The sequence below is a fragment of the Bos grunniens genome, chromosome 7 (genome assembly GCF_055505025.1).
Source record: "Bos grunniens cultivar Pamir isolate PY7600 chromosome 7, Bosgru_T2T1.0, whole genome shotgun sequence".
Lineage (NCBI taxonomy): Eukaryota > Metazoa > Chordata > Mammalia > Artiodactyla > Bovidae > Bos > Bos grunniens.
The window spans coordinates 56,227,113-56,249,579 of record NC_141171.1 but is presented as its reverse complement, the minus strand read 5'-3'; the positions used below and the strand labels follow the sequence as shown (position 1 = coordinate 56,249,579).

The window sequence follows — 22,467 nt, the reverse complement described above, 5'->3', positions numbered from 1 at the left end:
AAGTAGCAATCCCCAGGCAGGCAATAAGTGGGTTAAGTGTTAGTGAATTTGTGGTAAGATGGATGAGGTTTATTTCAGGAGAAGTGTGTTCAAGTCTAAAAATAGTGGGGAAAAAATGGTTAGAGGCCAGCATGCAATATGCCTTTGAGAAAAGACTGAGCTGCACCAATCCCTTGCTAGACTCACTGCCCAGTGCTCACCAGAAATTCTCTTAGATCCTAGAGGTCAGAAGTATAAGAACTCATGTCTACTTATAGTAGTTCCAAGGATTTCAGCATCATTCTCCCTACCCTACCCCCAACCACACAAACACACACACACTACTCCCCAGGTTACAGCTCCTATTCTTTTCTTGGTTAAAAAAAATTTTTTTTTTCCCAGCCACACAGATAATTTGAAATTTCTCTGCTAGTATTTCTGGGCTTCAGGTACAGCATTTTTCTTAGCTGGTAGCTGCCATGAAATTTTGCTTCAGATTAGGACTTTATTATTATTTTTCCTTCCTACTCTACTCTTTTTCATGTTGCCACACTGTTACTGTAGAATTTAAATCAGTAATACATTTAGGTAGACAGTTTCTATGGAAAATACAAATCAAGATAGAGTCACAGCACATCTAATTTGCTGTGCACAGTTGGTGTTTGATAACGGGCTGTAACTGAGAAAGATTCAACTCCTGTTTTATGCTGTCTTATCATGGCGATTATCATGGAGATTAACAGAAGCAATACAAAACAAAGACTTCATTTTGGGGGGGGGGAAACAAGTAAATATGAGTAATAGTCACTAAAACAGAAATGACATTAATGAAATGGTGCTGATATTTTGAAACTGGTTGTGTCTAAATATAAATCAGCATTTTGTTCAACACCTGAAGTGTTAATTAAAATATCTAATCTAAAGCCTTAATCAGTTTTTAAAATTATATTTTTAATTGATTGCTTTACAATATTGATATCTCCATACATCAACATGAATTAGCCATAGGTGTACGTATGTCCCCTCCCTTTTGAACCTCCCTTTCACCTCCCTCTTCATTCCACACTTCTAGGTTGTCACAAGCCCTGGTTTGAGTTCCCTGAGTCATACAGCAAATTTTCATTGGCTATCTATTTTACATACAGAAATATATATGCTTCCATGCTACTCTCTCCATTCATCTCACCCTGTCCTTCCTCTCCTCTGCCCTTGTCTGTAAGTCTGTTCTCTGTGTCTGCATCTCTGTTGCTGCCCTGCAAATAGGTTCATCAGTACCATCTTTCTAGATTCCATATATAAGCATTAATATATGATATTTGTTTTTCTCTTTCTGACTTACTTCACTCTGTATAATAGTCTCAAGGTTCATCCAGTTCATTAGAACTGAGTTGACTGCATTCCTTTTTATGGCTGTCTACTCAGTTTTGAAGAAGCTTAAAACACAAAGGCAAGGATGGAGAGAGTAGAAAAATTGGATGATTACTTAGCCATGACAAACCTAGACGATGTATTAAAAAGCAGAGACATCACTTTGCCAACAAAGATCTATCTAGTCAAAGCTATGGTTTTTCCAGTAGTCATGTACAGATGTGAGAGTTGGACCATAAAGGAGGCTGAGTGCTGAAGAATTGAGGCTTTCAAACTGTGGTATCGGAGAAGACTCTTGAGAGTCTCTTGGACAGCAAGGAGATCAAACCAGTCAGTCCTAAAGGAAATCAGTCCTAAAAGGAAATCAGTCCTGAATATTTATTGGAAGGACTGATGCTAAAGCTGAAGCTCCAATACTTTGGTGACCTGATGTGAGGAGCCAACTCATTGGAAAAGACCATGATGCTGGGAAAGATTGAGGGCAGGAGGAGAAGACCAGGACAGGGGATGAGATGGTTGGATGGCATTATCGACTCAATGGACATGAATTTGAGAAAGCTCCAGGAGATGGTGATGGACTGAGAAGCCTGGCATGCTACAGTCCATGGGGTCACAAAGAGTCAGACATGACTTAGCGACTGAACAATAGCAACAATTTACATTAAAAAAAAGAAAACTCTAATCCTTTACTATTTCATGGAGCTGAGAATTTCTTCAAAATGAGTTCTGCAAGTCCTAGAGGGACTCCTTTCAAGTTGACCATGAGTATGTGACCTCCTTGAAAATAGCATTAGAGTGAGGCTGGAGCCATTCCGTCTTTGTTTACCATTAACTCCAAAGATCAAAAAGCATTCTAAAATCCCTCTTTGTCCATACTAACCTTTTTATGAACAAAATTCAAGATAGTAGCAATTTTCCAAACTCCACAGAAGGATTAAAGAATAACTTAAATTTTCTTTAATATTTCAAAAGTTGTTTAGAATGGAGGTTTAGATTAGTCATTGAGAATAGAGAAAATGCAGATACTTAAAATGAATGTATAAAATCACTAGAGATTATACACTTTATTATTAATACTTTTCTAGAAAGTATTCCAGTCTTTTGTTTCATTATCAATAAATGCATACATAATATCCATGCATTCATTAATTTATTCACTAGTATGTAATTATTATGGGAGAAAGGTAGGAAAAAAGGAAAGAAAGAAGGCTGACTGAAGGGAAAGAAGGAAGAAAGTAAGGCAGGCAGGCAAGAAGGAAGAATATGCTTTGTTTCAAGTGTTTTTTCTAAATACTATCAATTGGGTGATAAATCTGATAAATAGATCAGACCTAGTTCATACTATTACAAAATGTGTCTAGTTTTGATCATTGGTTTTTTTAACAGAATCAGTTCAGTTCAGTTCAGTCGCTGAGTCGTGTCCAACTCTTCGTGCCCCAATGGACCAGAGCATGCCAGGCCTCCCTGTCCATCACCAACTCCCAGAGTTTACTCAAACTCATCTCCATTGAGTTGGAAATGCCATCCAACCATCTCATCCTCTGTTGTCTGCTTTTCCTCCCACCTTCAATCTTTTTGAAGGTGGGAGGAGAGGGTCTTTTCAAATGAGTCAGCTCTTTGCATCAGGTAGCCAAAGTATTGGAGTTTCAGCTTCAATATCAGTCCTTCCAAGGAACACTCAGGACTGATCTCCTCTAGGATGGACTGGTTGGATCTTCTTGCAGTCTAAGGGACTCTCAAGAGTCTTCTCCAACACCACAGTTCAAAAGCATCAATTCTTTGGTGCTCAGCTTTCTTTATAGTCCAACTTTCATATCCATACACAACTATTTGAAAAACAATAGCCTTGACGACATGGAACTTTGTTGGCGAAGTAATGTCTCTGCTTTTTAATATGCTGTCTAGGTTGGTCATAACTTTCCTTCCAAGGAGTAAGCGTCTTTTAATTTCATGGCTGCAATCACCATCTGCAGTGATTTTGGAGCCCCAAAAATAAATAAATAAATAAAGTCAGCCACTGTTTCCACTGTTTCCTCATCTATTTGCAATGAAGTGATGGGACTGGAAGCCATGATCTTAGTTTTCTGAATGTTGAGGTTTAAGCCAACTTTTTCACTCTTCTCTTTCACTTTCATCAAGAGGCTCTTTAGTTCCTCTTCTCTTTCTGCCATAAGGGTGGTGTCATCTGCATATCTGAGGTTATTGATATTTCTCCTGGCAATCATGATTCCAGCTTCTGCTTCATCCAACCCAGCGTTTCTCATGATGTACTCTGCATATAAGTTAAATAAGCAGGGTGACAATATACAGCTTTGATGTACTCCTTTTCCTATTTGGAACCAGTCTGCTGTTCCATGCCCAGTTCTAACTGTTGCTTCTTGACCTGCATACAGATTTCTCAAGAGGCAGGTCAGGTGGTCTGGTATTCCCATCTCTTTAAGAATTTTCCACAGTTTATTGTGATCCACACAGTCAAATGCTTTGGCATAGTCAATAAAGCAGAAATAGATGTTTTTTTGGAACTCTCTTCCTTTTTCGATGATCCAGCAGATGTTAGCAATTTGATCTCTTGTTCCTCAGCCTTTTCTAAAACTGGCTTGAACATCTGGAAGTTCACAGTTCATGTATTGCTGAAGCCTGGCTTGGAGAATTCTGAGCACCACTTTACTAGCGTGTGAGATGAGTGCAATTGTGCGGAAGTTTGAGTATTCTTTGGCATTGCCTTTCTTTGGGATTGGAATGAAAACTGACCTTTTCCAGTCCTGTGGCCACTGCTGAGTTTTCCAAATTTGCTGGCATATTGAGTGCAGCACTTTCACAGCATCATCTTTCAGGATTTGAAATAGCTCAACTGGAATTCCATCACCTCTACTAGCTTTGTTCGTAGTGATGCTTCCTAAGGTCCACTTGACTTCGCATTCCAGGATGTCTGGCTCTAGGTGAGTGATCAACCATCATGATTATCTGGGTCATGAAGATCTTTTTTTACATTTCTTCTGTGTATTCTTGCCCTCTTAATATTGTCTGCTTCTGTTAGGTCCATACCATTTCTGTCTTCTATTGAGACTGTCTTTGCCTGAAATGTTCCCTTGGTATCTCTAAGTTTCTTGTAGAGATCTCTAGTCTTTCCCATTCTGTTGTTTTCCTCTCTTTCTTTGCACTGATGACTGAGGAAGCCTTTCTTATCTCTCCATGCTATTCTTTGGAACTCTGCTTTCAAACGCATGTATCTTTCCTTTTCTCCTTTGCTTTTCACTTCTCTTCTTTTCACAGCTATTTGTAAGGCCTCCTCAGACAGCCATTTTGCTTTATTGAATTTATTTTTGGGGGGATGGTCTTGATCCCTGTCTCCTGTACAATGTCATGAACCTCTGTCCATAGTCTTCAGGCACTATATCTATCAGATCTAGTCCCATAAATCTATCTCTGACTTCCATCATATAATTGTAAGAAATATGATTTAGGTCATACCTGAATGGTCTAGTGATCTTCCCTACATTCTTCAATTTCAGTCTGAATTTGGCAATAAGGAGTTCATGATCTGAGCCACAGTCATTTCCCAGTTTTGTTTTTATTGACTATATAGAGCTTTTCCATCTTTGGCTGCAAAGAATATAATCAATCTGATTTTGGTGTTGGGCATCTGGTGATGTCCAACAGAATAAAATACTTGAATCCATGTCTGTTAATAACTGAATACTATACGTGCCATTCGGAGAAGGCAATGGCACCCCACTCCAGTACTTTTGCCTAGAAAATCCCATGGACGGAGGAGCCTGGTAGGTTGCAGTCCATGGGGTCGCTAGAGTTGGACACAACTGAGCGACTTCACTTTCACTTTTCACTTTCATGCACTGGAGAAGGAAATGGCAACCCACTCCAGTGTTCTTGCCTGGAGAATCCCAGGGACGGGGAAGCCTGGTGGGCTGCCATCTATGGGGTCGCACAGAGTCAGACACTACTGAAGCGACTTAGCAGCATACATACCATTCTACGAATACCACATTGCATGTATCCATTTCCCTATTTAAAAGACTGTTTTGCTTCTAAGATTTGACTTTTACATGTAGCAATAAAAGGTTTATCCTGGTGAAGAAACCTCATAACAACTCTGATTTCCTTAGGACAGATTTCTAGAACAGGATTACTGGGCTAAACTTTCTCAAGGTCCTTGGTTCCAACTTCCAACATACTTGGGACAGGAGAATTCAGAACATACATTCTCAGGATGCTGTAATTCAGACCTCCATCTGTCTGTGTTCTGAAGGAGGAAGGGAAAGGCAGATGTCTCTGTAGTTTACAAGGATAATAGGTATGAAAGTTCTTTGTTTTTCTTAGGACATTATTGTTTATTAGTGAAGCCATCTCTCTGCCTGTACAGTCAGTTGGAAAGGTTGCAGAATCAGAGTAGCATTCAGCTATTTTTCTGCCTCATTCATATAATGAACAAGGAACTAATTAATTATGACATTTGAAAGGGTCTTTGATGCCACAATTAAATTAAAATAAAAACTCCAAAAATAACTGTGTGTGTGTAACTTTGGAGAGGGTAATTCTGATGTCATTTTACTCAGATTCACAGCTTCCACTTGAACATCATTTTTACTGCATGTGATCTTGCCTTCAAGGTAAGAGGCTTCAATTTAAACATTCAAGGACAGCAGCAACATGATCAAAACACTAGTTGGGATAGGCAGATACTTGATATGGTGGGCAACCAGCCATGCTCTATTGCCATCTGGAATTCAAGAAAAACTTTTTTATAAACACTTTTTTTTAGTTGAAACATAGTTGCCTTATACTATTATGCTAGTTTCACATATGCAATATAGTGATTCAATATTCCTATAGATAATACTCCATTTATAGTTACAAGATAATGACTATATTTCCTTGTGCTATACTATATATTTTTATTGCTTATCTATTTTATACTTAGTACCTCTTAATCTGCTACCCGTTGTTTGCCTCTCCCTGCTTTCCACTCCGCACTGGTAATCACTACTTTGTTCTCTATATCTGTGAGTCTGCTTCTGTTTTGCCATATGCATTCACTTATTTTACAGATTTCACATATAAATGATAACAGTATTTGTCTTTCTCTGACTTATTTCACTAAGCATAATACCTTCCAGTCCATCCATGTTGTTGCTCATACCAAATTTTCATTCTTTTTTATGGCTGAGTAGTATCCCATAGTGTATATGTACCATAGCTTCTTTATCCATTCATCTATTGATGGATTAGATTGCTTTCAGATCTTAGCTATTATAATTGTGCTGTTATAAATACTGAAGTGAATGTATCTTTTTGAATTAATATTTTTGTTTTCTTTGGAAACATACCCAGAAGTGTAAATGCTTATCATTGTGGTAGTTCCAGTTTTAGACATTTGTGAAGAAAAACTATTCTCAACAGTGACTACACCACTTTACATTTCAACCAATAGTACACCATGATTCCCTTTTATCCACATCCTCGCCAACATTTGTTATTCATAGACTTTTTGATAATAGCCATTCTGACAGGTATGAGGTGATATATTATTGTGGTTTTGATTTGCATTTCTCTCATATTAGCAATGTGGAGCATCTTTTCATATGTCGGCCATCTGTATGTCTTTGGGAAAAAAATCTTCTCAGGCTTTTGCAGTTTTTAAATTGGGTTGTTAGTTTTTCTGATATTGAGTGGTATAAGCTATTTATATATTTTGTATATTAATCCTTGTTGGTCATATTATTTGCAAATATTTTCTTCCATCCTGTAACTTGTCTTTTTGTTTTAATCATTGTTTTCTTTGCTATATAAAAGATTTAAGTTTAATTAGGTCCCATGTGTTTGGTGTTGCTGTTATTTCTTTTGACTTAGGAGACTGATGCCCTCACATCCCCACTCACCCCCAATTGCTTATGATTATGTCACAGAGTCTTCTGCCTTTGTTCTTTTCTAGGAGTTTTATGGTTTCAGGTCTCCCATTTAGGTGTTTCCTCCATTTTGAGTTTATTTTGTATACAGTGTAAGGAAATGTTCTAATTTCCTTGTTTTACAAATAGTTGCCCAGTTTTCCCAGCAAATTTTCTTGCCTCTTTTTTTGTATATGAATCTTCCAAATTCCTTCTATGAGGCTACCATTACCCCTATACCAAAACCAGGAAAAGACACTACAAGAAATTGCAAGCCAGTATCTCTGGTGAACATGGGAGCAAAAAACAAATTCCTCAGTGAAATATTAGCAAACATAATCCAATATATGAAAAGGGCCGTATACCGTGATCCACTGAGGTTTGTTTCAGGGATGGCTCAGTGTTCTCAAATCAGTCAGTGTGATAAACCACATTAACAAATGGAGGGATAAAAGTCACCTAATTATCTCAGTAGAGACCAAAAAACATTTGAAAAACATAACATCATTCATGATAAGAACTCCCATTAATGTGGACATAGAGTGAACATATCTCAACATAGTAAAGGGCATTTATGACAAGCCCATAGTCAGCATAAAAGCTGAAAGCCTTCCTGCTACATTTTGGAAGAAGACAAGGATGCCTACTCTGGTGACTTCTTTTTAACATAGTATTGGAAGTCCTAGCCACAGCAATCAGTCAACAAAAAGGAAAAAAAAAAAACTTCCAAATAGAAAGAGAAGTAAAAATGTAACTATTTTCAAATGATGTGATATTATACATGCTGCTACTGCTAAGTCGCGTCAGTTGTGTCCGACTCTGTGCGACCCCAGAGACTGCAGCCCACCAGGCTCCCCCGTCCCTGGGATTTTCCAGGCAAGATTACTGGAATGGTTTGCCATTTCCTTCTCCAAAGCATGAAAGTGAAAGTGAAGTCCCTCAGTTGTGTCTGACTCTTCACGACCGATGGTTTGAGCAAACTCCAGGAGATAGTGAAGGACAGGGAAGCCTGGCGCGCCAAAGTCCATGGGGTCTCAAAAAGTTGAACAACACCACCTGTTGTGGGTTTGGATATATTCTGGAACAGCATACTTCATTTTGTTTTTGTCTTAACTAGGTGAGGTTTAGTCTGAGCCAAACTGCCAACTGGCTTTTGGATCTGATCACCCTCCAAAAACTCTAGAAAACTCTAATGTCTCAATCAGAAAAAAAAAAAAAAAAATGTTAGAACTAGTAAATGAATAAAGTTGTAGGATTGTACTGTGGTTTTATTAAAGTAGTCTCAAATGGTACTTCACAGCTGAGTTAAATGAATTGAATATTTGAGTGTATATTAAACTAAGATCATACTACTTTTACTCAACCTATCCATAACGCTTGTATGTGTAAAAGGAATTCTCTCCAAGAGGATTATTACTACAGTTAATTTCTAAGTAAGGAGTATTCCAACTTCAGTGTGGTGATTAGAAAGGCTTCTTTGAAGAACTGAAATATTGTCTGAAATCTAAGGCGTGAGAAGGAGCTACACATGTGAAAGGTGGGAGAAAAAGTACCCTAGGCTAAGATCAAGCCAAGCGCAAGACCTTAACCTAAAAAAGCAATTTGAAGAACCAAAAGAAGGCAGGCTGGTCCATCAACCTCTTTGCCAAAATCTGGTGGGGACCCTGACTGCAAGACTTGCACTTCGTGTACACCATCTGTCCTTTAGCAGCCACAGCAAATCTTGGTAAATAGGCAGGCCTCTATTATTTTTGTTGAGTAGTTGAAATATTGAAGGAATGGCTGGTATGAGTCTTTTATGTAAATTTACATGCATGGTAATATTGCTAACAAACCCTGATTCACTACCTTCCTCTCAGCACTAATGTCTCCAAAGGACTTCACTGGGTTGCATTGAATGACCATTCATCCATTTTCTTGAGAACATTCCTAAAGTGTTCTTGTCTCTATGACTTGGTGACAAAGCTCCTCTTCTAGGAATGCTGAAACATATATGCTTCTGTTTCTAAAATTTCAGCTATGCATGTTCAATGCTTCTAATTTTGCTGTATCTGAATTGCAGCTGTGTTCTCATTATATATATGTGTGTATTTGTGTATATGAGTATTTGACTCACCTTAAAAAGCATAAATTGGAGAAGGTGATGGCACCCCACTCCAGTACTCTTGCCTGGAAAATCCCATGGACGGAGGAGCCTGGTAGGCTGCAGTCCATGGGGTTGCGAAGAGTCAGACACGACTGAGCGACTTCACTTTCACTTTTCACTTTCATGCACTGGAGAAGGAAATGGCAACCCATTCCAGTGTTCTTGCCTGGAGAATCCCAGGGACGGGGGAGCCTGGTGGGCTGCCATCTATGGGGTCGCACAGAGTCGGACACGACTGAAGCGACTTAGCAGCAGCAGCAACAGCAAAAAGCATAAATACTTACTAAGCATTGAAATCTTAGTATGAAAATGACCATATTATATTCAATATCATTCCTATATTTTAAATAGGTATGTACATATTAAAGTGTGAAAGTGAAGTGAAAGTGTTAGTTACTCAGTTGTGTCTCTTTGCAACCCCGTCGACCATAGCCCATTAGGCTCCTCCATCAATGGGATTCTCTAGGCAAGAATACTAGAGTGAGTAGCCTTTACCTTCTCTGGGGGATCTTCCCAATCCAGGAATTGAACCCAGATCTCCTGCTTTGATGGCGGATTCTTTATCATCTGAGCCCCAGGGAAGCCCATATTAAAGTAAATGTGTGTGTGTGTGTGTGTGTATAAACTTTCTATAATGGGCATCTATGTTTTAACTTAAAACTGTATTCTCTACTACCAAAGATTATCTGTGCCATGCAGCATATCCTATTCCAATTCACATTAACTTTAGGCCTTTCTTCAATGTCCAACTCAAGCCCCACCTTGTATGGGAAGCCTTTCTTCAGCACTCCAGCTACTAGTGGTATGATGACTTTCAGAGTACTGTTTTATGTATTCTTTTCATTTGTGTCAGGCTGGGCCAGGGAGAAGAATTGAAAGGGATCAGACAGAGTGGCCTGCAGGAACCTTTACTGTTCAAGAACCAGTAATAGGTTGACAGACTGTGGCTTCATTGCATTGTATCGGCTTCAGCACTCAAACAGATTCAACGAGGTCTTTGAAACTGATGCCTTCTGAGAGTGATTCTTGTCATATTGGGGTTGTAGACTTCTTCAGAAGTTTTTGATAACTGAACTTTCTCCTCCAGACAGAAAACACATGAAGCATAAAAGTAGGCACAGAGTTTAAGGTTGTTTAAAAGATCCCAAGAAACCTATCAGTTGAAGTCTATTTTCCAGGTGTTAGGGACCCCATGTCAAAAGCAACAACAAAAATACCCAACCCTGCCAAATAACTGGCATTCATTAAGAGCTTACTATGTTCTGGGCCTGGTATGCAATAAGTCACATGCATTATTGCTTTGTATCTTTTAAGTTTTCTCACAATCCCCTGTGGTGCCTTCTATTGATATCTCTATTTTATAGAGAGGAGAAAGCAAGATACAGAGAGGAAGTTCAGTAATTTTGCTGAAGGCCAACTGCTGGAAAGTTACAGATGCTGATTTTGTACACGGGCAGTCTGAATCACTCCCTTAGCCATACTCTCATTGCCTTTCTTAACTGTATTACTTGTCCCTAATCATGATGAGAGGTGACTAGCACATTCATTTCGTGAGGGAGTATGCTACCAGAAACCTGGGTGATTGACAAGAGCACCAGATATTAATGTTACAAAATCTTCCTTCAGTAATGGAAATCATCCATTCTGAAATACACAGAGAATAAAGATAGATTTGAAAAAGCCCATGTGGTAAAATTTCTTACCTGGAAAGTCCCATAGACAGAGGAGCCTGGTGGGCCACAGTCCATGGGGTTGCAAAGATCTGGACGCAACTGAGCATGCACGAGCATACAGGTGGTAGTGAACAGCCTCCCTACTACTTCTTACCTAGAGATTTGCGTAATGTCTGATTTCTAAGATGAAGTTTAAAAAAAAAATAAAAGAATAAAATTTGCCTTCATTCTCATTGTAACACATTCTAATTTTAAGAGATCACAGGTTAATTAAATTCATTTAAAAACAACTTTTGGGTACTACCTTAATTAACCTTCTAGGTTTCCTCGTTATTCCACTCCTGTTCAGTGCTGTCAGTTTCCCAGGGTGAGGGTTAGAACTCCTCACCTTATCAGGTAGGAGGGGAGGGTGGGAAATAGCATTTGTTCCTCTGTTTGATTAGTAAAGCTCATTAACTGTCAGATATAAAGCACAGACAGTCCATCCAAAGAGAACAGCAATACCAGTGACATTTATTTCATGGCTAGTGTTCAGAGGCTCCTTCGAAACCAATTTTCATTCTTACAGCTCCTGTCCCCGGAATGGGACTTCTCTAGGATTCATAAGCAAGCCTGATCAAAATGCAAAGTGAGAAAGAACAGATAAAAGGTCTTAGATAACTAAAACACAAAACCAGCCCCAAAGACTCATGCCAGAGATAAAGCAGCAAGAGTTTTAACTGCTTCCCTTTATACCTGGGTATTATTTATACAGCTTCAGTAGTGTTGCTGTTTTGTGGTTTTCCTGTGACTTCACAAAGTCAGTGGGCATCAGAGCTATTGATGTCCCAAAACAGTGGAAACTGACACCGGTTTTCTGAATTGATCACTGGTTTTCTGAATTGATCACTATATTCAGATAGTGAATCTACTTTCCCTACTTATCCTAAAATGCTTCCAGACTGCAAACTTGAATGAGGACTTGGCCTCATGTTTCACATGCAAGAGTTCTGTGCGGTGAACCAAGCAATCCTCTGAAAGCATTTATGCTCTCTAGCAGTGTGGTGAGCATTTTATTCTTTTAAACAAATATCAGGAAAGGGTCCTTCTCCAAACTGATCTATAGTTTACCCAGAGAAATGGATATTGAATAAAATCAATATCCATTTTTTTTATTTCTATAGAGATGGTATCCTTTAAAACCTGACCTCTAGTCCTCATTTGCCATCAAACCAACTGTATTATTTTCCTTACCTACAGTGTGAGTATATTGCGTGGCATTTATAGTCTGACTAGAAAATCATGTAGCTTTCTGATTATGTGTAGTTTTGTATTAACCTTCATTACATTATTTTACAAACCCATGAACTAGCTTATGATTTTCCCCATTTATAGAGGAGTAAACTGAGACACAGAAATGTGAAGTAACTCTCCTAAAGGTGCCCATTTAATAAATGCAGAAGGCAAGCAATGAACAGATTCTGTTGGCTTAGCCAGAAGACTTTCTAAAGTCTTTTCTAGCTCTAACAGTCCATGATTCAAAGCTACATGAATTTCAATTTTTCTTTAATTTACTTTAACCACTGGCTAGCCGGGTGGGGGGCTTAATAAAACATAACACTCACAACTTATTTCTCAATCTCCTCCAACCACTTCTATTCACAAAAGAACATGACCATGGAACAAAGCTAGAGGACCCAATGAACTCCCAGTGTCCACTTGGTTACTCCTCATGTCTCAGAAGAGGAGAGGACTGAACCAGAAAGTGGGATAATTGCTCTATTACTTAAAAATAATTTCAAGGAAGTATCTCTAACGTGAAGGAAAGATGAGTCAATAAGTGAAATTTTCTGAAAAAGATACCTCAGAATAGAGTTCTTTGAATTTTGAAAAGGAATTAGAATTACCTGTGGAGTTACTAGAAATGCATATTGATGGGCACCACTACAGAGATTCTGATCCAATATATGGGGCTCATGTGTCTGAATTTTTATCAAGTTCTCTAGATCTGATGTAATTAATGTTAAAAAGGAACTGTCCTAGAGACTCCTTGGAGTCCATTTGAGCTGCTATGATAAAATACCATAGACCCGTTAACTGATAAGCAACAGAAATTTATTCATCACAGTCCTGGATGCTGGGAGTCTGTAGATCAGGATGCCAGTGTGGTTGGGTGAGGGCTCTCATCTGTTTTCACACTTTTCCTTTGTATCCTCACAGAACCAAAAAGGCTAACAATCTCTCTTGTGTGTGTGCTCAATTGCATCCAATTCTTTGCAACCTCATGGACTATAGCCCACCAAACTCCTCTGTTCATGGAATTTTCCAGGCAAGAATACTGGAGCAGGTTGCCATTTCTTAGTTCAGGGGATCTTTCCAACCCAGGGATCGAACATGCATCTCTTGTGTCTCCGGCATTGGTAGGCAGATTCTTTATTACTAATGCTACCCTTTAGGTTCTCTTTTATAAGACACTAATCCCACTCATAAGGATCCAGTCTCCAGTCTCATAGCTTAAGCTCCTCCCAAAGACTCTAATTCCTACTACAGTCAAGACTAGGGGGTTGGGATTTCAACATCTGCATTTTGTGGTGCCATAAACATTGAGACCATAGCAGGCAGTGTACCCAGTTGTTCTTAAAATAGTTCCACACTGTATTTGAGGTCTTCCTATAGATGTTTACATTCTTAAATCAAACTTCAAGGTTGATATATTCATCTTCTTTTTTGACATCTCTACCTGGCTATCTCTTAAGTCATCTCATACTTAGCCTCACAAAATTCTTGATTTTATTCTCCCCTGAATATTGTTCTCCACATCTTCCTCAACCCAATAAATAGAATTACTAACAATGTGGTGATTAAAATAAAAATCAGTAACTCATCCTTGCCTCCTCCTGTCCTGCCCATACGTTGACCTTCTTGCCCTCCATCTCTTCCTCCAACCCCTAACCTACTTCTAATATAGATCTTTCATTTGTTTACTTTTCTCTATTGCCACCATCATCATCTTAGTCTAAGCCACCCTATGTGTCACCTGGACTTCTGAAGTAGGGTTCTCACTGGTATCCTGATTCCAATCTATCCCCTCCAATTGGCCTTCTATACAGCAGCTAGTGATTTTTCAAATGCTAATCAGACCACAACACTTATGGTCCACACAAGTGTTCCACTTGAATCACTCTAATGGTCTCTCATTGCAAATAAAATTCACACTCCTTAGTATGGCCTGCCACGGCATGAAGGGTTAGTCCCCACCCAGCTCCAGACATACCAGCTTTCCAACAGAAGGCAGGCTTTGCTCTTCCCTCTGCCCAGGTTGCTCTGCTCATGATGCCATCTGTAAGGTTTTCCTCTAAATGAGTCCTTCTGATCCTTTAGATCTCAGTTGAATTGCCACCAACTCAGAGAGGTGGTCCCTGACTTCTATGGCCCCTTTCTACCTTGTGATCTCTTCCACAAGCTACTGTATTTTCCTCATAGCATTTATCACTATCTAAAATTATTTGTTTATTGCAGATAGAATGTAACCTCCATGGAATCAGAAACCTCACATGTCTTGCTTTCTTTTGTTCCTCAGTGCCTAGCACCCTACCTGGCACTTAGAAAAGACCTGATAAATATTTGTCGCATTTAAGTCCAGAGTTAACAAGTTGTTTGGATATTTTCTTCTTTAAAAAATATGTAAAACTGAGATTATGTGGAGAAAGGTATAATTAATGTAGAAGGTAAAATTCTAGAAAAACAAAAGAGTAGGTTTTGTGAAGTATATCTCCTTTGTCCCTTAAAATCCCACACAATAGAATCTTTTAAACTAGGATAATCCATCCACATTAGTCCCATCCATGCTGATTATGTCTAATCCACACGAATTTCTTAACTTCAGCTCTCTTTTCCTAAGGCAGAAGGCAACTGATCTGATTCATAACCCAGCCCACCGTGCTCATGGTGGCCTCCTCATCATGGATATAGAGGGTTCACTGAACATAATGAAAAGTACTTGGCCCTAAGCAAAAACAAATGATGATGAACCTCTTTGTGCTCTCCTCTGCTGTGAAACTCCTCATCTGTTATTAGCCCACAGAGCATCCTGTTGTGGAAATGTGATTGCACTTCGAACGATCAGATGAATGAAACATGGATGGATTCCTCCAAAGGCTGCATGGAGGTAATTCTCTCTGCTTAAATGTTACAGACAAAGTTCAAATTCTTTCAAACAATAGAGTGTTACTTTTTTTCCCCTTAAGACTTCACATTTAAGAATCAGCTCAAATATAAATCTCTTTGAAAGCTGCCACTTTGCAGTGCAAAAGACTTTAGCATGCTCTACCTCTACACCAAACAGGTCAAGGAAAAAAGTAATACTTAAGAATCTTTTTATGGTGGCAGTTATTTTGGGGTGGTTGTTTTCTTGGCCCCAATGCATTTTTACTTCATCTGGTAGGAAATCTTGATTTTGCTTTATCAAAGAATCCTCTCCTAATGCTTAGTCCAATAATTTAGCTGTGATAGATCCAAACTGGATGTAAGAATGGAAACAGTCCATAAAGTGTTCCAGTCAGATTGTTTCTCCCTGGAATTTTCATCTTGAGTAGACTAACTCAATAACTGGAAATGGTAGTATGTGATGGTGGCCCAGAAGAGAATGTCATTGGTTCCTGTTTCTAAAGTTTCCAGAACTCCTGGCTCCTTGTGTTTTCAGAGACCTGTTTCTGAAGCTTTTATTTTCATTGTAAGAGGTATTCCATGATATTAAACTTGTTCTTATTATCTATGGAGACCCAGCAAACCTCTCCAGAGTATAGTGACATAAAATGATTTTTTTTTTAACTTGTGTTTCTTTAAGTTAGCAGCAACTGAGATTCCCAGATGGCTCAGTGGTAAAAAGTCCATCTGCCAACGCAAGAGATGTAAGAGATGTGAGTTTGATCCCTGGGTCAGGAAGATTCCCTGAAGTAGGAAATGGCAACCCACTCCAGTATTCTTGCCTGGAAAACTCCATCGACAGAGGAGCCTGGTGGGATGAAGTAAATGGGGTCACAAAGAGTCAGACATGATTGAGTGACTAAGCACAAGTTAGCAATTAGGGCTTGGCACAGAGTAAATGGCTAGTTTCTGCTCCAGCATGACTGGGGCCTCAGTCCCGTAGCTACTGTGCTCCTGTAACAGTTCTGTAGCTACCTCCTACTGCTGTTGTGGCAAACTTAAGTGATGAATCTGCTTAAAACCCCAAGTGATGCTAGGCATCTCCAGTTCATCTCTCCAGTAAACTGTGTATTATGGTAAAAACTGATCTCTTATTATTCACTCATATTTTTTCATTGTATTTAGTGCAATACCATAAACCTTAAGTAACACCATGAGACCCATATGAAATGCTATTAATGATGTTAGAAATGCTCCCAAGAAGCAGAACAAAGATATGACACTACAAGAAAAAGTTGAATTGTCAGATATGCATTGTAAATTGAGGTCTTCAGCTTCAGCTTCAGTTGCCCACCATCTCAAGAGAAATGAACCCAGCTAAGTAAAAAGGGGACAGGAAATTCATGAAAATCCCATGGATGGAGGAGCCTGGTAGGCTGCAGTCTATGGGGTCACTAGGAGTTGGACATGACTGAGTGACTTCACTTTCAAACATTGGAGAAGGAAATGGCAACCCACTCCAGTGTTCTTGCCTGGAGAATCCCAGGGACGGCAGAGCCTGGTGGGCTGCCATCTATGGGGCTGCACAGAGTCAGACACGACTGAAGCAAGTTAGCAGCAGCAGCGGCAGCGGCCATTAAGAAAATCATGTAAGGGAAAGGATATCTGCCTGCCTGAATAGGTTTTTAATGCAAACAAAAGTACCCTATTCTTGAATAAAAATGCCACAAAAGACATTTATTAATAAGGAAGAGAAGCAAGCAACAGGGTTTAAGACAGGAAGGGATAGGGTAACTCTACTGTTTTGTATAAATGCAAGCAGACTTTTGATCATAATTGCTCATACCTATAAAGCTGTTAACTCATGAGCCTTGAAGAGAAAAGATAAACACGAGGTGCCAGTCTTTTGGTTGTACAGCAGGAAGGCCTGGACAATGAGAATCCTTTTCCTGGATTAGTGCCACTGATGCTTTGTCCCTGAAGTCAGAAGTAACAGTAAGGGGCTGCTTTTTTAAGTTCTTTTGATTTTTATATTAGACCATGCTCCTGGCTACCCAGAATCCTATAAATTCAATACTTCAGGCACTGAAGTAGTCTGTTACTGCTGCTAAGTCACTTCAGTCGTGTCCAACTCTGTGGGATCCCATAGACAGCAGCTCACCAGGCTTCCCCATCCCTGGAATTCTCCAAGCAAGAACACTGGAGTGGGTTGTCATTTCCTTCTCCAATGCATGAAAGTGAAAAGTGAAAGTGAAGTCTCTCAGTCATGTCTGACTCTGGCGACCCCATGGACTGCAGCCTACCTGGCTCCTCCATCCATGGGATTTTCCAGGCAAGAGTACTGGAATGGGATGCCATTTCCTTCTCTGCTGAAGTAGTCTACTTGCCCCTAAATGCAAAGTCTCTAACTCAGCCTCTAGATCAGGGGCTCATAAGGACCTTTAAGACTCTTTACACATACTACAAAGATCTTCATGACACAGATAACCACTATGGTGTAATCACCCACCTAGAGCCAGGCATCCTGGAATGCGAAGTCAAATGGGCCTTAGGAAGCATCACTATGAACAAAGCTAGTGGAGGTGATGGAATTCCAGTTGAGCTATTTCAAATCCTAAAAGATGATGCTGTGAAAATGCTGCATTCAAAGTGTCAGCAAATTTGGAAAATGCAGCAGTGGCCACAGGACTGGAAAAGGTCAGTTTTGATTCCAATGCCAAAGAATGCTCAAACTACCACACAATTGCACTCATCTCACAGCCTAGTAAAGTAATGCTCAAAATTCTCCAAGCCAGGCTTCAACAGTACATGAACTGTGAACTTCTAGATGTTCAAGCTGGATTTAGAAAAGGCAGAGGAACCAGAGATCAAATTGCCAACATCTGTTGGATCATAGAAAAAGCAAGAGAGTTCCAGAAAAACATCTACTTCTGTTTCATTGATTACACCAAAGCCTTTGACTGTGTGGATCACAATAAACTGTGGAAAATTCTGAAGGAGATGGGAATACCAGACCACCTGACCTACCTCCTGAGAAATCTGTATGCAGGTCAAGAAACAACAGTGTGAACTGGACATAGAAAAACAGACTGGTTCCAAATAGGAAAAGGAGTATGTCAATGCTGTATATTGTCACCCTGCTTATTTAACTTATATGCAGAGTACAACATGTGAAATGCTGAACTGGATGAAGTACAAGCTGAAATCAAGATAGCTGGGAGAAATATCAATAACCTCAGATATGCAGATGACACCACCCTTAAGCAGAAAGCAAAGAAGAACTAAAGAGCTTCTTGATGAAAGTGAAAGAGGAGAGTAAAAAAGTTGGTTAAAACTCAACTTCAAAAATTATCATGGCATCTGGTCCCATCATGCCATGGAAAATAGATGGGGAAACAATGGAAACAGTGACAGACTTTATTTTGGCGGGCTCCAAAATCACTGCAGATGGTGACTGCAGCCATGAAATTAAAAGACACTTACTCCTTGGAAGGAAAGTTATGACCAACCTAGACAGCATATTAAAAAGCAGAGACATTACTTTGCCAACAAAGGTCCATCTAGTCAAAGCTATGGTTTTTCCAGTAGTCATGTATGGATGTGAGAGTTGGACTATAAAGAAAGCTGAGTGCTGAATAATTGATGCTTTTGAACTATGGTGTTGGAGAAGATTCTTGAGAGTCCCTTGGACTGCAAGGAGATCCACCCACCCAGTCCATCCTAAAGGAAATCAGTTCTGAATATTCATTGGAAGGACTGATGCTGAAGCTGAAGCTCCAGTACTTTGGCCACCTGATGTGAAGAACTGACTCATTGGAAAAGACTCTGATTCTGGGAAAGATTGAAGGTGGAAGGAGAAGGGGACAACAGAGAATGAGATTGTTGGATGGCATCACCAACTCAATGGACACGAGTTTGAGCAAGATCCTGGAGCTGCTCATGGACAGGGAAGCCTGTCGTGCTGCAGTCCATGGGGTTCCAAAGAGTCTACCTGACTGACTGACTGAACTGAACTGAACTGAACTGAACACATACTACTCTATGAAGAGGATTTTCAACAACATGGAAGAGAACCCTGTTAAGGAAAACATCATGGAAGTCTAGAAGTCTCCACCAGTGGAGATGCCGTTGTTTACTGAAACGTCTGTGAAAGCCATCTAGCCCCAAACAATAAATTCCTGCTAGAGAAAACTGTCCAGATGTTATATATGACTTTACAGAATTTACAATAGGGCTAATTAAGGAAATCATGAAAGACTGTGGATATGACAATAAAGGTTGGAAATGAATTTCAATTGAAAGCAATGGGTTTCAAGACATTCAAGATATTTAAGAGCCAGTAGATACCACAACAGAGATCTCTTATACCACAGAGACAAAGACAGGATGCATTATCCCTGAGCCTCTGGTTTTTCCAGTGGAACAAGATAACCCAAGGGAACCACCAGCATCCCTAAAGTCCAGCATTGTGGGTTGCTTTGTGAGAGCTCCTTTTCTGGTCTTGCACCATGAGCACTAGAGAAGAATATGCAATATTACTGTGAAGGAGAAAGGGGGAGGAGCTTGAACAGCCAGCACATGGACCTTGGCAGACCAATTTCATTCCTGTAGAGTCCAGGTAATAATCCCAACCAGTGGCTTTGCTCATCAGCAGATCCAAGTCATGCAACCTCTGACCAGTGAATGAGTTGGGAGCAGATCTGCCAAATTTAGATACTCAAACAAGTTTTGCCAGACCTAGAGCTCAGTTTCTCCACATCCAGGAAAGGAGCTCAATCATAGCTCCATTCACTGTGTGTCTTCTGGCCCCAGCTTACTGGAAGGGCTAGTGAGAACTCCCGGAAGCAGTGTGGCCCAGAGGCTTGAGCTGAAAGGTGAGTGGGCAGAGTTGATTATCCCCAGAGCAAAGCCAGTACTGGGTATGGAGTGTTCTGGTATTACACACAGGCAGGGGGATTAGTTCATAGCCAAGGCTGAGGGTAGCTCCCAGACCCTCCCAACTAGAGAGCTTATTTGGGAAATTGAGAGTAGCCTGAAGTGGCCTCTCCCCCTTCACCCAAGTAGGGAGTTGAGACATGACACCACTCACTCTAGAGAGGCCCCATCTGACCAGAAGAGTTGGTGACAACTCCTGTGGCTCAATGGCACTTGAGCCTAGAGACAGGCAGGCAGAGCTACGGGTTTGTAAGCCAAAGCCAGTAACACTGTTTGATCAAGGAACCTGGGATGTGGGTCACCTTGAGATAAGAAAAAAAGAGCTTTACCAGCTTTAGAGCTGTTTTCCCACTGTGCCCAGGCAAGGAATGTAATTTATAGTTCCACCCATTGCTGAATATAGCCTTTAGCCTGTTCCAACAGGGAAGCTAAGCAATATGCAGCACATGGGAAGCTGCATAGCCCATTCAACAGCCCTACATACAGTGGTGTTTTGTTAGTCAATGGCTGCTTCCATCTTCAGAGCAAAAGTGGTGGTCTCACCTGACCAGGGAGTTAAGTGAACATTCTGGCCCCATTTCAGGTTCCCAAACAATGAGGTGTATGGGCCTTGGATCCTGTCCTTCAAGAGCAGGAAAGGTAATTCATAGGCCCATTTACTATTGAATAGAGTACCCAGTCCTGACCATCTAGTAAGCCTAACTAGCAAATCCAAGCAATGGTGGACCCCATCCCACAGCCCCATGCAGGTAGGGAACCAACCAGCAGTCCTAGCCAAATGGAGATTTATGAACTGTCAGACAAAGAATTCAGAATAATCCTCTTAAGGAAGTCTAGTGAACTATAAGAAAACACAGATATCTGTTGCCAGTCAGTGACTGCTCCCTGCATCCATGCTCATCATTTGAATAGTTGCCTCACCCAAAAATAGACCATAAAAGCAGAGCCCAGATGCCCAAGGACATTGCTAGCAAACATACCCAAAACCCAAACTCAGCTGATTGGTGAAGAACTGCCTTTGCCAAAGCAAACCTATAGGCTGGGAGAGGAACTCCATTAGTTAAGTATATAGATTCCAGTATAAGGATGCAAATATTGGAAAAAATCAAGTAAATATGATGCCACCAAAGGAAACTAATAAAGCTTCAAAATAAAGAAATGGAGATTTATGAACTGTCAGACAAAGAATTCAGAATAATCCTCTTAAGGAAGTCAAGTGAACTATAAGAAAACACAGATAACTAAACCAAATTACAAAAATAATACATGATAAAATTCAATAAGGAATTCAGTAAAGAAGTTCAACAAGGAAATAGCAATCATCAAAACAAGATAAAACAAACATAATTCCTAGAGTTGAAATTACAATAATTGAGCTGAAAAATTCAAACAAGAATTTAAAAAGTAGATTAGACAATGCAGAAGAAAGAATCAGTGACCTGGAGGATTAGACACTGGAAATTACAAATTTAAAGGACAAAAAAGAAAATAAAAGAAAATAGAGATAATTATGAGACACAATGACTAGAAACAATATTTGCATTATGAAAATTCCAGAAAGATAAGAGAAAAAGAAATGGACAGAGAGGCTGAAAACTTACTGAATCTGGAGAGAGAAATGGACATCCAGATCTACAAGGTCAATAGGACACCAAATAGATTGAACCTGATTAGGACTACCTTAAAGCACGTTATAATTGTCAAATGTCAAAGACAAAGGAAGAGGTTTAAGAGCAGCAACAGAAAAGAGAAATCACATACAAGAAACTTCCATAAGACAATCAGTGAATTTCTCAACAACAACTTCTTATGGCAAAGATAAAGAGACCATATACTCGAAGAAAACTGTAAGGAAATAAATCTCACCCAAGAATTCTATACCCAGTGAAGCTGTCCTTCTGAAACAAAGAAGGGATAAAGACTTTCTTCAACCAACTAAAGCTGAGGGAGAGCAATACAGTAGACTTAGCTCAAAAGAAATATAACCAGATGTTCTTGGAGTAGAAGTAAAAGAATGTTAATTAGCATCATAAAAACATAAAAAGGTAGGACAAATCTCACTGGTAGTGGTAAATAAATAGTCATAGTTAGATTACACAGTATGGTAATAACAGTGTGTAATTCACATGCAACTTTAGTTTGAACATTAAAAAATAGTAATAAAAATAACCATAACTACAAAGATCTATTATCAGTAACACAATGTAATAAAGATATATAACAAAAATAACCTAAAATGTAGGGAAGAGGAAAAGTAAAACTATAAAATTTATGAATTCTACTGAAGTTATCAGTTTAAAATAGGATATTATAAGTTTAAGGTATTTTATGTAAGCTT

General features: G+C 39.5%; 1 long non-coding RNA gene across 7 annotated transcripts in view; it reads right to left on the bottom strand.

Annotated features, from left to right (window-relative positions):
- Positions 1–22,467, bottom strand: part of LOC147369591 (uncharacterized) — a 676,540-nt gene that overhangs the window by 25,227 nt on the left and 628,846 nt on the right. The window contains exon 9 of one of the 7 annotated variants that reach the window (XR_015168519.1): positions 11,105–11,249. The exons of 5 other annotated variants lie outside the window; for them this stretch is intronic. This is a non-coding gene — a long non-coding RNA (uncharacterized LOC147369591). Of the gene's footprint in view, positions 1–11,104; positions 11,250–22,467 lie in introns of those variants that run through there. One more of the 7 variants, XR_015168511.1, reaches the window with a different exon arrangement.